Below are 9,024 nucleotides of genomic sequence, written 5' to 3' on the forward strand. Positions count from 1 at the left end.
ATAAAAAAATATAAATATATAAATATGATGTATATTATTACCTGTATAAAGAAGGAATCTGTATATATTGGGGCACTTGGAGATGCAAAAATAGTGGTGGGAGCACTCAGCGGGCGCCAGCTGCGCTGAAACGGGGGTTTTGCTGAAATAGCCATTTTTTTGACTGTGAATCGAGGTTATTTGGTACCAAAATCCCCTGGTTTTGGGAGCTGAGTACACGCAGTTTCCGGAGGAAAGGAAATTTTGGGAGCATGGAAATAAATCCTATAGGAATGAGCGTGTTTCCTTGCAGTATTTTGTAACCTGGTTTGGCTTCGGGTGCAAATGTTTTCTTTCCCTTGCTTCGGCGACAGCATCCCAAGGGGTTAATATACCCCCTTGGAGCTGCACATGCTCAAAAATCAATAGGAAGCCCCAAAATGCCCTTTTTTTTTTTTTTCACCCACCCCCCCCCCCCCCCCCGAAATGGTGCGGGATGGAGGGAAAATGGGCAGAAGGATGTACCCCATCGCCTGCATCTCTGGTACCCAAAGCCCTCTCCATCCTCGACGGAGAAACCCGGGGCCGGGGAGGTGGAAACTTGTCCGAGGACTAAATCAATTTATGATGCAATCCTCTAACCGCCTTCAATTTGATTTTTCATTTGTAGCATTACAATTATCAGATTGATATTCCCGACCGCTCAACCTTGAAATGGGACGGCACGGCTCCCGCTGCCGGGGAGCAAAGATCATCCGCCCTGCACCCGTTTCTGAGTATTTTTCTAATTAGCCATCAAACGTGCTTTGCCTGGTTTGTCTTTCTTTGCCCTTAAAGTCTTTTCTGATTAAGTTTTCTCCCCGTCTCAGCTGCCTGAAACATCGCGAAGAGGGTGGCGAAGCCTCCGGACCAGCCGTGCAGCATGCTGCAGCCGAAGGACCGCGAGCATCCTCACGAGCACCGGTGATGCCCATGGGAAGGGCGTCAAGGAGCCTTGTGGCTTCCTCCACCCGTTTTTTTCCCGTTTTCCTTTGCGATTCTGCCACCTTTGGGGTCGGCGTGCGGGAAAGCAGGTGGTTCTCGAGGGATATCACCCCGTGGCATGGTAGGGAGTGCTCATGCCATGAGATTGTAACCACACAGTTAAAAATACCTATGTATATATTTATTGCGATGCTGTGTGTAGCACCAACCATGGAGTTAGCACTTTATTTAGCAAGGGGGTATTATAAAAACAATTTAAGGGACCCTGGATGCCATCTCTCCAGGCTCTCCAGCCCGCACCGGCCACCTCAGCTACGATTTCATTTAAAACACCCCAAAACGAGGATGCAACATCGAGCCGTGCTGCTGCTTTCGAAGCATGGAGCAGATGCCGCTGCAGATGTTTCCCCCCATGCGTGGCCCGACGGCGCCAGGAGGCTGCTCTACCACCTTGGATTTTTTTTTTTTCTTCTTCCCTTTTCCCAAATTAATGTCCTTTAGCTAATGAGGACGTTTCTCGCGCTGCCTGCTAACGGTGGGTACTGTGCTCCCCAAAGGAGAGGGGAACCGTCAAAGCCAAGGGGGCTCGTTGCTGCTGCCTTAATGAGCAGCGTCGTTAACCTAAGCATGGTCCGACCCCAATCCCACCCCATTTAGGGACAGCCCCGGGCAGGGCCACCACCTTCTCCCATGCACGGGCGGCAAATCTTTTCTGTTCTAACCATAAAGTGCATTTAATGCATTAAATGCAAATATTTCTATGCTGGTACCCTTTAGAAGGTGCTTTCTGCAAGACTTGAGCCCGCTCCCCCTCATCCAAGCTGGGGAGGGGTGTCCTGCACCGAGACTCATCTTCCCAAGCTCCTTGTCATCATCATCATAGTCATCATCTTTTTATTTTTATTTATTATTTCCCTTTTATCTTCTCGATGTTTCCCGTATCGATCCCTTCCTCCAGCCTCATTATCTCAGCCGGATGCTAACGTGCCAGGGCTGCTGGCGAGCTTGTTGCAGGCGGTGTTTGCAAACTCCCGGCAAATGCTATTAAGCAGAAGGCTCCCTTTAACGTCTGCGCCGACAAAAATGAATATATAAACCCCCCGGGTTCTGGTTTAGGAAAGATTTTTTTTTGCTTATTCTCTGAAAGATGCTGCCGGGGCGGGGGGCTGCAAGGGGCTTGGGGCAGTCCCCCCGGCTTCGGAGAGCTTGCAGGGGGCTTTTTTTGGACTTAAAATAGAGATTTTTGCTACCTTGAAGGGTTAGAAATGGTTGGGGTGTTGTTTTTTTTTTCTTTCAGATGTGTTTAAAGGAGAAACAGACTCATGACCCTCGTCCCAGGGGATGCATCGTGCAAGGACCGTCTCGCATGCAAGCATCCTTGCAGCTGCTTTCGCAACTCTCTGGTCCACGGAAGATGAGAAGAGGCATTTGCTGTGCCAGCATGGCCAAAACCAGGTATGGACAATGGGGAGCTGCTTCCACGATGCTTTTAATCCCTGAGGATGGAGGAGCCTCCACCCAAATCAGGCTCTTTGCCCATCCATCTGCAGCTGGAGTTATCCTTTCCCTCCTTCCTCCTCCTCCTCCTCCTCCTCCTCCGTCCCCTTTGGTAGGCACCAAGCCCTGCCCAGACACCCCGGTGGCCGATAGTCTTCAGCCCTCATCCGTGTTGCAAAGAGGACGGAGAGCGATGGCTTCACGAGCAGCTGCTGTCCTAGAGCCTCCCCGAGTGATTGAGAAGCTCCTCCTGGTTTGGGCTGGCCAGTGGCCAACGCCGCACGGCTCTCCCCGGCCAGGGGATTAAGGATGTTCCAGTCATGCTCTTGGCTGAAGGTCAGGGGATGAGTTATGCACGGCCATGTTTTCCACCTTGGAGCATGGTATGGGGCGTAGGTAGGCAGAAAGTCATGGATGTGCCGTGGTCCGGGTCCTGTGGTGGGATTGTGGCTCAGCCACCAGCCCGGAGGGCAGTCGTAGGCCCTCGGGATGAGCTCTTGCTGTAGGAAAAGGTGTGGAGAGCTTGGTGGGGTCCCTTGGCTTCCCTGGAGAGCTGCTGCGGGGAGGGCATGTCCCCAGGGTGTGCCATGGTGATAGGTCTCAAAAGCGCCCTGGTGACACCTCCCAGGGTTGCTGTGGTGGTACGTCTCAAAGGTGCCATGGTGGCATCTCCCAGGGATGCCGTGGTGGTTATGTCCCCGAGAGGCGCCCTGGTGGCATCTCCACGGGTGTGCCGTGTTGGTATGGCCCAAAGAGGTGCCCCAAAAGGGTGGAGATGTGGGGCTGTGATTGATGGGCTCTCTGTGGCTTTTTCCTTCGTCTTAAAGAACCTACTCTGCTAACCGAACGTCCCGTTGGAAAGGGGAGCAGCACGGCCAGAGCAGCCGCGTCCCTCAAGCAGAGGGTGCCTGTGCTGGGAATAAGCCGGGTTATGAGGTGACTGAGCCGGTCGCAGTCACGGGAGGAGAAATTTCCTTCCCCCCCCTAATATTTTGGTGCGGAAAACAAATCTGAGAGGTTTCTAGGAGGGGTACGTGGTCCAGCCACGGGGTTGCAAAGGGAAAGCAGCCTTGCTGTGCTTTCTCTCCCGCTTCTTCCTCCCCAAGAGCCGCAAGCAAAGCCGGTTCCCCCCCTTGCTGCCCATCATCCCGCTCCGTCACCTTTAATCAAGCTGGTTTGATTCCTCCTGGATTTTCCCCGTTCCTCGCAAGCTGTGGGTGGGGGGAAAAAAAAAAAAGAAATAAATTTATAACAGTAATAATCATCATAACAAGCAGCACGGGAGCCCGCGGGGGGGAAGGAGCAAAGGAGAAATTGCTTTGAGCTGCAAAGGCAGGACCTCTCTGAAGATGGGCTCGCCTGAGATTTGGGATGAGAAACCTGCCTCGAAAGGAGCAATTAAAAGAGGAAAGCAATTAAGTGGCTGCAAGAAAAGCGGGGTGCAGGGGGCCGGGGGAGGATGGAGAGGGCTGGGGGGTGTTGCACTGGGTGCTGCATCCCTGGCGGCGCTCCTTGCTCCTGCGTTTAGGAGCGATCAAATAATGCATGTATGTGCATTCTATATTTTATAAGTATATGTATATATATAAAAAATATTAAGAAAAAAATATATATGCGTCAGAGAAGGAGAATAATATTTCCACGGGATGAAGTTAAGGTCTTTCTGAAGGTGTTTGGTTATTAAGTCCTGAGGAAACGCGGCGGCCGGAGGGCTTTCGGCATGGAAATTATTCCATCAAACACAACAAGTGGCTGCCAGGTGGGATGAAAGCAAGCTTTGCTTGAAAATAAATACTTGACAAACCAGACCCGAGCTGTAAATGTTTTTCTTGCCGCAGCGAGCGGTGAAGTCCCTTGGGCTCAGTTTCCCTCCCCGCTCGGTGGATGCCACCTCCTCGAGCACCCATTGGAGGGTGGTATTTCCCCCTTGCTGGGCATGGGAGGAATTTAGGGATTAAAATCCTTGCTCGCTATTAAAATCCCTTCTGGTTATATATATATATATTTTTTTTTGTGTGTGTACCCCCTCCCCAGGCTATAGGGCAGGAGAAGCTCCACTTTCCCCCCCTCCCTTTGCTCTTGGAGGGGGGTGCAACCCCCATCTCTTTATTTCCAAGGGTCTCTTTGCACTAACTAGACCTTAATTACAGCAATAAATTAGTCTTGGGTCGGGCTTTCATCCAGTCCTTCTCCCCCATCCTGCTTGGGGCAAGGAGCCCAGAGCTGGTATATACACATCTATAATTATATATATTTATGAAAAACCTCCATTTGGGATATATTCCTCCAGAATTCACCAAATTTAGTGCAACTCCTTCAGGATCTGGCCCTTAAACCCCCCTCGGGCCGGGCTCTGCGGCGGCAGAGGCTCTAACCCGCTTTTTGCAGCAGCTCTGGTGGTAAAGGACATCGTCACAACCGTGCTCCCTGCCGGAAAATGGGAATTTGGAGCGGTTTAGAGGGGAATCAGCTGTTTTTATTTTAAAAAAAAAGCATATCTGAGGAGTGGTTACACATGTAAAGCAGCGAGAGAAAGGCTTATGCAGCACTACTTCCCCCTAAAAATATTTATATATATATATATATATACACACACCCCATGGCCATAATGCACAGACGAACAGGCTGGTAATTGTCATTCCCAGGCAAAAGAGCTCAGAGACACTAGTTTAACTGGGGGGGGGAAAGAAAAAAAAATCCCTTTTTTCTTATTTTTCCTGGAACGGGGGCTCAGCTGGGTAGGAAAAAATTGCATTTTCTCTCCCCTCCCTCACCCTCAAGCTCATAAAAATAGGATGGGAAAGTTGCAGCATCCCTAATTTATGCCCTCGCCCAGCTCCTTTGGGGGTCACAGCCCTGACCCCCCAGCGCTGTTCACCCCTACCGGTGCCTTCCCCGCTGTAACTCAAACAGCAATGATTAGCCAAATAAAATTTCCATCTGTTGAGGACTTTCTGGGAGTTATTACCAGCAATAAAACCCACGCGAGGCGAATGATGTATCTGAGGGGTAAGTGCCTCCATTACGAGCAAAAGTGACTTTTAAATAAGGTTATGGGCTTCTTTATCAGCCTGAAAAATCCCATTTTGGACCGCCTGGAAGGGGCATCCCATAAATCCTGGGAAAAATCCAGCTGGGAATGGCTTTGCCAGGGGAGCCAGGATGGGTCAATGCAGGTAATTAATTGCTCCAGGCCGGTGGAGGAGGTTTTGGGTGCTGGGCTGCTGCTGCGGCTCTGGGCTCCCTCGGGATGCGGCGCCTTTCGGGACCGGAGCTTGCAAACCACGTCTGTGAGCATCACTTCAGCCCCTAAATCTGCTTCAACGCAACTCGAGGAGCCGGTGTCTTTCGCTCCTTCCTTTTGCTTATCTGACGCGATTGAAGCTGCCGTGGTTGGACGTGCAAATCCTCACACACCCCCCCCCTTAACTGAAGTGGAAGGTTAACTGCTGCAGCTCCCAGAGGGGAGCAGCGGGGAAATGGCTGCCTGCTTAAAAAAAGATGGGATGCAGAGCTGTTTTTCCAACCTCTTCTTGCTCTGAACGAGCTGGCAGCAAAATGCGATGCCCCGGCAGGGCGACTGGATGCTCCCGTGAAGCCTTTTTAAGGGAGGAGGAAGGGTTGCATGCAGCAGGACGGGTGCCAAGGTGCAGAGGCTGTTGCAGGTGGATGGCTGGATGCTAAACCCAGCTGTATTGCAGGGGGATTTGCTGCCCTGCGGGGGTGCACAGGTGGATGTGGATGCTAAACCCAGCTGTATTGCAGGGGGATTTGCTGCCCTGCGGGGGGGGGGGGGGGGGGGGGGGTTTTTCAAACCAAAGCTCAGAAAGGAGGGCCCAAAATATGGGGTGTTTGCACAAAAAAGCTTCGGCAAAACAAAGCTGTGGGGTGGGGGGGGTGGGTGTGTGTGTGACTGAGAGAGAGCAGCGGGATGGGGTCGCCTCCCGCAGCTAACAGGCAATATTTGCGCCCCCTTAATTCCTCCAAGTGAATTTTTTCCTCAGCAGTTTGGATGGATTAAACCCAACTGAACAGCAGGTAATAATCCCAACGCTGGCGAATGCTTAACCAGCCGGTGGCTGGCTGCGTCCGCAGCCCGGCAAGCGAGGGTTTTCCCCTGCCCAGGGCATCTCCAACGCAGGCACGTTGCATCTCGGTTTGCTAGCAGAAAGGAGTTGGGTGGCAGCTCGCCTGGGGATGCTTAAATTCTCCAGGATGCTATTTATTCCTTGAGATTTAGCAGCGACGGGGAGCAATTTCTAGCTCTACACCTTTATTTTCTCACCTTTGTAACTGCTGAAGGGCAAAGATGCTGCAGCGGCATCCGTGCAGGGTGGCTGGGGGGGTGTATTTGGCATTGCAAGGGGGACGGGTGAAGGGTGTGGGATTTGGGGTTCATCCCCCGAGCTTGCCTAGGAGGTATTTTGGCAGCGCGGGGGCTTGCAAAAGATCACGCTGCGGCTCGGCGCTAACCCGGTTTGGGTTTGGCCGCCAGCCCAGCGCCCAGCTTAGCCAGGATGATGTTCAGACCCCGCTCAACGTGCTCTAATTGCCTTGAAACTGGCTTTATCCTCCCCCTTGAGCCAGGCTTTGCTTTCCCAAAGAGGCCAGGTCCTGCCCAAAACACCCTGTTTCCTTCGGCTGTGCCAGGCACGTTGCTTTTGCTGGGGATAGAAACACAGTTGGGGCTCAACCCAGGCTGGGATTGGGGGTTTTAACCCAAAGGGGGTGGGGGAAGAGGGAAAAAAAAGGGATAATAAGCTCTGGGAATCTTTGGAAAACATCCACCCACCTTCCCCGCCGAGCTAGCAGCCCTGCCAGCATCCTCAGCAGGGTATTTATTTGAGCTTTAACGTGCTCGTGACGCCCAAATGGCTCTTCGTCTTGCCATTGCCCTGCCTGGGACATTTCGAAAGCCTGTTTAAGGCAAGCTTTTTATTTTCCGGTTTATCTCCTCATGGGCAATGGGGGGTTTCCCTGCGTGGAGATACGTTACTGCTCTGTGGGAAACCGCAAGGAGCAATTCGGGGGTGCAAGGAGCAAAAGCGAAGGCTGGTTTTTAGGTGGACCAGAGCCAGGGAGCCAGACTGGAAGGGGTTTTGCTAAAAGCTGACCCCTATCACCGGCTTTTGCACATCTCTGCGCCGTGCACGCCCAAATCTCCTTTGCAGAAGGACGACCTGGAGCTTTGCTCGACACTTTTGCAGCTCTCGCTGGCTTTTGTGCCTGCTGTTAGGGTTAAGGCAAGGCCAAGTGCCGCTTGCACAGGGTGAACGTGCTCTCCTAGTGCCGATAGCCACTGAAACCAGCTGCAGGCATCGCCGGGAGCAAACGCAGATGAATTTCAGATGCAAAATATCCCCTGTGGCATTTTTGTCTCTGGCTTATAGAGCAAGCGGGGGAGCTAGCGACCCGCCAGGCTGCGGCTTTCGGTATCAAAGCCCAGCTACACAGCTCCGGCACAGAGAGCAGCCATCTCGATCCTGGGAGTGATGATAAAAAAACCTCCAGAAATTCATGTTCATTCGCAAGCTTTCCGCCGGGCTCTGCCCCTGGGGAGCCGGTGAGTGAGAGACATCAAATATAGCAGCAGAGAGGAGCAGAGCAGAGGAAATAAGCTCTTGTGAAGCTTGAAACTGAGCTTGGGTTCAGGCTTAGCAAAGCTGCCGTGCAGATCCGCCGCAAGAGCATCACAAATGGAGACAGGGGCTCTGGACACTAAATCCTGATATTCGTTTTTTCCCCCTTTTTTCAGGTAGGTGCTCCGCAGCAGAGCATCCTCTGCCGCAAGCAACATAAATACTGTCTGCTAATTGCCTTTGCAGTGCAATACTTGTACCTGAACCTTAATGACGCAGCTAACGCTGAGCGCAGCTGGACAGACCTGCCCTCTGCTCCCAGTTGACTCCTGCTGCGAGCAAGGCATTGAAGGAGCATCTTCAGCACAACCTCAGCTGACGGCTCTGGTTTTGTCACTCACCATTAATTTTTTTAGAGACACCAGGCCACCAATAAAACCTCCTTCCCAGCTGTTATGACTTCAGCTGCTTTTAATTTAATTAAGTGCAGTAATGGGTGCAGAGCAGAGGTAGAAATGAGTCCCTGTCCTGTGTGCCAGTGGTTTGCTCCTCTGGTTCTCCTGTCCCAGGTAATGTGGGTTTTGCAGCCCCATAAGCGGCTCCAAGGGAGGGATGGAGGTGGGGGGGTGATGGGGTTGTCCCCATCCCCATCATTTTTGCTGCCTTGACCAGCTGCTTCTCGAAGCAAAGGGAAGCCAAGCTCCAAAGCTCTTATTTTGCTTGTGGCCGAGTGCTGGAGCTTGGAAACAGTCACCTTGAGTTGGGCGGAAGGGAAGCAAAACACTTGAGAAATGTCAAAACATGGGCTGTTCAAAAGTAATTTGCTAAACTAACAATTTGGGCTGCGAGAAGAGCTGTGATTGCCCTCTTCAGATATCTTGGATGGGTTTGTTTTTCCTCCTGGCTCCACGCCCTCCAAGCAGGGTTTTGGTTTCCCACTCCTCTTCCTCCGAAACTGTGGAGGGAGGGGGAAGGGACCCTGATT

The sequence above is a fragment of the Aptenodytes forsteri genome, unplaced genomic scaffold (assembly GCF_000699145.1).
Source record: "Aptenodytes forsteri isolate BGI_AS27 unplaced genomic scaffold, ASM69914v1 Scaffold61, whole genome shotgun sequence".
Taxonomy (NCBI): Eukaryota; Metazoa; Chordata; class Aves; order Sphenisciformes; family Spheniscidae; genus Aptenodytes; species Aptenodytes forsteri.